The sequence below is a fragment of the Apis cerana genome, linkage group LG1 (genome assembly GCF_029169275.1).
Source record: "Apis cerana isolate GH-2021 linkage group LG1, AcerK_1.0, whole genome shotgun sequence".
NCBI classification, from domain to species: Eukaryota; Metazoa; Arthropoda; class Insecta; order Hymenoptera; family Apidae; genus Apis; species Apis cerana.
In genome coordinates, this window is record NC_083852.1 from 1,318,157 (window position 1) to 1,325,113 (window position 6,957).

At 36.3% G+C, this 6,957-nt stretch overlaps 1 long non-coding RNA gene across 2 annotated transcripts in view; it reads left to right on the forward strand.

Annotated features, from left to right (window-relative positions):
* Nucleotides 1-6,361: 6,361 nt before the first annotated feature.
* Nucleotides 6,362-6,957, forward strand: part of LOC107992867 (uncharacterized) — a 33,231-nt gene continuing 32,635 nt past the window's right edge. For both annotated transcript variants that reach the window (XR_009832329.1, XR_009832330.1), the window contains exon 1: nt 6,362-6,463. This is a non-coding gene — a long non-coding RNA (uncharacterized LOC107992867). The remainder of the gene's footprint in view (nt 6,464-6,957) is intronic.

Sequence of the window (6,957 nt, forward strand, 5' to 3'; positions counted from 1 at the left end):
ACGAAAAAGTAATATTAATGATAATAATCGTATCCACATTCGTTCAGGAATTATAATTACCAGCAACAATTTATGAACGTATACCGCCCGCTCGGTATTAAATCATTTTATAACGGAGCGAAAATAGTTTAATTACGACATTACCGGGTGACGGTAATTTAACGTTGTAAAGGCGTGGCCCCCATTCGTTAGGGCGAATGATAAGCATTTCCTCCGCTCGCGGAATCGCCACTAAAAAACTCAATGTGTTAAATCCTACTAAATCACCTCTGCAAGCCAAATTAACGGTTCGTTAAAATTCCGCGACTATTTCATGTATATATGTACACGTATGTATACACCGAACCTGCCGTAAATGGAATTTATCGCGTGGAAATAGAAATACGTGGCGCTTGTCGAACCGAAGAGAAGAGAAGAGAAGAGAAGAGAAGAAAAGAGAAGGAAGAGATCTTCCTTCCTTTTTTAGAATCGTGGCAACAGGTGCCAGATGTCCCTCCCCCCTCCTCTATTTTCGCCGCGTGAAAACGATCCCGAGTCGCGTCGTAAAAATTATTAATACTTGAGCCACGATGCTCGAGATGTTGTTCTCTGTCGCGCCGATGTAAGTTGGAGAAGTTACGACTTCTTTTTTTCTTAAGCAGTGTTTGTCGTAAGTTGGAAGAGGAGATGCTTAATATCGAGGATAACTATAAAACGAAATTGATCGTACGTATGCGAGAAAAGGAGACTCTCGAGAGCTAAATGATAATTAAATATTTCGAGGCAAAGAAGGATTATAGATACGAATAGTGGAGAAGTGGCAGCTTGGTAAGTAATAGCTCGTAAATTTTTTTCATTCACGGAGAACATTGGAAGAGGATAGTTTATGAAGAAGACGCGAGACGAAAAGTGTACGGCTTTACGAAACGTATATAAACGTATATATAAAACGTAAGTAAGAACGAAAATGGAGATAAGAACTGGAGAAAAAGAACTTTTCGTCAGTTTAGTCGATCCTCTGAATTCAAATTCAAAACGTACCTCTGAATATATACCTTTCTTTTTATCAGACTGAAAGAAAGAAAGAAAGAAAGACACTTACAAATACCCGCTTGTAGGTAGGTCTATAAAAGAGCGAAAAATAAAACTTTAATTGGAACGTTTCGAATACCTTCACGGCTCGCCATAAATACTTTTAATTACCCCAAGAGATATGACCAGCGGTATAAATTCTTGCAAACCTTTTTTTTCTTCTTTTTTTTTTTTTTCTACACATCTTCCACCCGTTTGGGGAAAACATAGTTGGAAAAGCACGCGAGCGATCCCTTCTCCTCCTCCCTCCCTCATCTCATTAACCGACGAGAACGATGGGGTGATACAATAACGCGGGGTGAGTTCTAAATCGAATAATTTGTTACGGTTAATTATGATATCCGCTGGATACGTGGGACGTGGATTTATTATATCTGGCACAGCCACCGTGCGTTCGATCCCGATGTAAATACACGGAGGAGTCTCCAACAGCGATCTTCTCGTTTCTACCGGGTATTCGTCCCTTGATCAACGTGTTACGAGTTAGGGGACGTCGCGTTTCGAGCCATGTTTTCCAATTAGATAAGGATGAGAAGTTAGCCGGATGTACGATTAAATCAATATATATTTAATAATCGATGATGATTCGGTGTTGGTAATTTCGTTTGGAGAGAATTTAGGGGGGATGACGAATGTGCTCCTCCGCTTCCCTGCGATCTCGATGATTCTTTTACGTCGCATAATAATCCAATCCAATCTGAATCGTGAAGCTAAATAATAAATTTTTAAAAATAATAAATATCGATCGATTTATGGGTTAATTCTGAGTATGATTAATTTCAAACGAAATTTGAATAAGAACTCGTTAGATTCAATTATTTTGCCCTGCTTTCCTTAATCTAGATTATCGTTGATTTATCTTTTCTTTTTTTTTTTTCTAGATTTAAATGAGTTTATAATGAGAAAAAGAGTTCACGCTTGGCCCTTTTTAAGATGAAATACAGAGATGGGATTTCTGGTCCAAATGTCGCTTGTCATGCATCGCTAACATCTTGATACGAATGATAACACGGCCATTAATAATCATTCCACTCTAAAACCATTTAAACGATCCAGTTTAACGAGAAGGAGAAACATCGATCAAACATCGTGCATGCTAAATGACTGATAAATTATTATCCATCGCGATAATGTTGCCCTCCTCGTGTTTACAACCGAGCTCCTCTCCTCGACGATGATGATACTACGCTCGGTTGACGATGATTCGTAAAATTTTCACGCTCGTGATCGTGAAACGTGAGGTACGATTAAAAATAATTATCTGTGTACGAGAAAAAGTCCTTCCATCGGTGATGATCGAACGGATAATTTAAAGGGGGGAAAAAGGAGAAAAAGAAGGATTAGATTATTGGCGAAAGGAACAGGATACATAATAAACAAGCTTCGTTAAAAATAATCGTGAGTTGCAAAGCTATTTGAAAATAATCCCTTTAATTTTTCGAGAGAAAAGCATTGTTTTAATTATCGATCTAAGGAGTCGATATGATTGCATCTCGTACATCGTGGACAAAATTCATTTTTGAAAAATAAATATATAAGAATCGTACGTTAAAATTTTAACACAGTTTACAGATTAAAGAAAAGGATATAGGGAGAAAACTAATCAATTTCAATAGAAATATTCTGTAAATTTTTTAAAATTTAAATTTTTTAAATAGAAAAGTAACATTTACTTTAAAATTTGAAATTTTATTGTAAATTATCGACAAGTTTTTTTTTCATCACAGTGTGACGCGAATCCGAAAAATACTAATAATAAAAAATAAAAAACTAATAATTTTATATATCATTTCAAATTGTTCTCGCATTGTCTAAATACGTCACCGATTCGTGTCGTTTCTTTCGACCTTTATCGCGTCTTAAACGTATCACAAAACTCAAGAAAAAAAAAATAAATAAAACAGACATTCCAGCAACGATACCTTCCCAGAAGCGTCCAACTTACAACCCTCTCGATCTCGTATATCCGTCAACCGATTCCCCGTAACCAACGACATCTAACCGCCTCTGGAATAGAATATTTCATCGGAATAAAATCCTACAAAACTATCCAACCACTCGTAAAATTCTCTTTACCCGAGTCGAGAGACAAAGGGTAATAAACTTGTTAATAAGACCGTACCGATTCGAGACACGTGGAGGATAATTCGTTCGCCCAACGCGGCCAGAGAGACGAGGAGAAAGGGAAAGCGAGAGAGAGAGAAGAAGAAGAGGAAAGAAGATATATATTCGTATACGCGTTTGATCGAAGTTTTTCCAACGGAACGAGAGCCTCGATTCTAAAGCGATGTTGATCGTACGCGCGCTCTGGCGTAAGCGCGTGGCATTAAAGGTTCGCAGGCAATTCCCTCTGGTTTATGGTGTATTTAGTAGCGCGTTGTATGGCCCGTTTCATAGGCCGTACATCGCCGCGCCGCCACGCTTGCGCCTGCGTCGTAAACCGGGGAACACGGTCGAATCCTTTTGCCCAGTTTTTTCCTCCAACATTGTAGCCTTCCAGCCCTCGTTCCAGACGTACAACACCGCTTTCTCTTTCAATCCTTTGATCTTTCTCTACGTTTTTCGCTTGAGAAAAAGACGAAAGGTTCGATCGATTTCTGTTTTCGATTTATCTCTTTGGTTATTTGATTAAACTCGTTGGAAAGATAGGGGAAAGAAGAGAATATTATAGGAGCGTAGCGTTCACAATCTCTCTTCCGTCCCCTGGAAAATTCTAATTTTAATGCGAGGTTTTCAAAGGTCGACTTTTTTGTTCGAACTGGATTCACTTGTTGATTGGTTATTTGATGAGTTACATGCGCAGGATCAAACTGCGTCTCGTCGTGAAGATAGGGGAAAGAAGAGAATATTAATATACGAGCGTAGCGTTCATAATTTCTGTGGAAAAAGTTTTCTGTGGAAGCTTTTTGCAATTCGACGAAACTTTCGTTTCGATTCAATCCATTCGTGAGAGAGAAAAGTAGAAAGTAAACTTATTTGAATACACGTATAAAAAACAATTTTCGCATAAAACTTAACCCTTTACGCTGCAACTTGAACAATATTTATTTATGCTTGATTTTTTAAAAATATTTTGCAAATAGATTCCTAACCTCTTTACGTATAATTTTACGAGGTGTAGAATGATATATTAGACCGTGATCGTGAAGATGAGTTTGGCTTCAAAATTATCTTATTATCTTCCATAAATAGCGCGAGAAACGCTTAAACAGGAAGAAATAAGAAAATCGAAAAAATGTTTGAATCCTTCTCTCTCTATCTCTCTCTCTCCTCTACGACGCGAGCTAAAATACGCGAACTCTTTGGCCGCTCGCGTGTCAGCTGCCCGTTACTCGTCCGATCGATCGTTTGTCCCTCGCCGCTCCATTTTGCCTTCGTCGAGCTTCTTGGCCCACGATTTCCTCGCCTCGAAAAGTTTCACGTTTACGCGCTCCTCGACGAACGAATCGTCGCCCGCTGCGATTCGCCGCTTAATTGGCATACATACGTAGGCTCCGCCCACGCTCGCTCGGCGGGAGAGTTTTCCACGTCAATGTTGCCCGTGTCCCACGCCGATCTCTCTTCTCTCTCTATACTGTCCGTTTTATTTTCTTATTTTTAACCTCTCCCTTCCTTTCGAATTATCGAGTTGAAAAATATTTAATACGTTCTCCTTGGACGTGTGAACACACGAATTCCGTGTTCTTTATTAAATAAGAATATTTGATCCCTTGAATTCGTTCAAAGAGGACGTACACGATTGAATTCTGTCTTTTTTCTTGACATTGCGATTACTAGCTTGAAAGATATTTATAACTCCTTGGACATGATAAAGATACGTACGAATCTTGGAAGATTTCTTGTTATTGAATTCTATCTTTTTTTTTTTTATTAAACAATATAAATTATCGACTTCGAGAATATTTAATTTTTTGGATTCCAAAGAAGATGCATACGATTGATCGCAATTAAACGCGAAAAATATTTATAACTCTTTGGACAGGATGAAATTTTTTTCCAAGATTTTCTGTTATTGAATTCTATTTTCTCTTTTTTATTAAACGACGCTTGGACCCGTTCAAAGAAGACTAATTCACGATTGATCGCAATTAAACGCGATCATATTTATAACATATTATAACTATTTATAAATATTTATAACTCTTTGGACACGATGGAATTTTTTTCCAAGATTTTCTGTTATTGAATTCTATTTTCTCTTTTTTATTAAACGACGCTTGGACCCGTTCAAAGAAGACTAATTCACGATTGATCGCGATTAAACGCGAAAAATATTTCTAACTCCTTGGAATTTTTTTTCAAGATTTTCTGTTATTGAATTCTATTTTCTTTTTTTTATTAAACAACGCTTGGACCCGTTCAAAGAAGACTAATTCACGATTGATCGCGATTAAACGCGAAAAATATTGATAACTCTTTGAACACGATGGAATTTTTTTCCAAGATTTTCTGTTATTGAATTCTATTTTCTTTTTTTTATTAAACAACGCTTGGACTCGTTCAAAGAATCTCCTTCGAACTAAACGTTCCACCGATTATTTTAATATTTATTAATTTATTTTAATATTCCACAATATTTTAATAATCGCTGATAGTCGCAAGAATAATCTCCCGCATCATTTCCACCGTTTGTCACTTGCATACACCACTCTACGCAATTCGAATGTTTGGCGAGTAACGAGTGGTACAACTTGTGTTAAAAATTCTGCCCTAATTCGTTCCAACGTCGAAAAAAGAAAAATGAAAGAGTCGTAGCGAATCATATAACAGATAACAACTTTTCGTCCAAATTGTCCTCACCTTTCTATACAACTCATTTAAAGTTTTAAATAAGTTCTAAATAATTTTTTTAATAAACCATTTTTCGTATCACTTCTATAACAATTCCATAGTAATTTTATTTACACCCTGTGGAATATCTTTCCAAATATTCTTCGCAAAAAAAGTTGAGAACTTTTACTGTCACTCGAATATGGTAATCAAAGTGCGTTAAATATTTCTTTTAGAATTAAATTTTCTTGGAGAAGAATATGGAATACCGAGGAGTAGATAAAAGTAACTCTTATATAACACAAGTATTAATCACGAGTAATTTTCCTTCTCGAAACATTCAGAAATTTAATGATAGAATTTCGTAGAATTTCGCGTTGCGGGGGAGGATTTTTAGAACGAAAATAGAGATGGAAGCCCTCTTGCTGGCTTTTTCTTTTTTGTACGACACGTGAAGTGAAGTGCACTGTGCAACTTTGTGGGGGAGGAAGAATTTTTAGAATTGTCGTGAGAGGCGTGGGGGAGGGAGGGGGATGAAAGGAAGGTTTTAAGGGCGAACGGAAGGTTTGGGAGTTGGAAGTTGGCGAGGAGTACTCGAAGAGGCCATCACGGAGGAGTGAGAGTGAGTGCGCTTCTTTCTTTGATTATTAATCCATATTATTATAATCGTTAAAAAAATTCCAACCAAAAAAAATAAAGTAAACTTTACTCATCGAGATTTTAGATTACTTTTTCAATGACCGACATCATGGACAAAAAAATAAATATTCGCGATATTAAAAAAAATAATTACTTTATAATAATTACTTTAGCAAAGCTACTTGGACAATTTTTATCGTTCGAATAAATAATCTAAAGTAAACTTTATTCGAGATTTTTCAATGACCGACTCTCTTCCTTTTAAGAAAATAGAGATAAGAAGCGGATAAAAATAAATTCGTATTCGCGATATCATTAGAAAAAATAATGTTCCAATAATAGGCAAAAAAATTTAACAGTTATTTGAATAATTTTTATCGTTCGAATCTCAATAAGTAATCTATTTAAAGTAAACTTTATTCGAGATTTTTAAATTAAATTATTCAATAACCGACTCTCTTCCTTTTAAGAAAATAG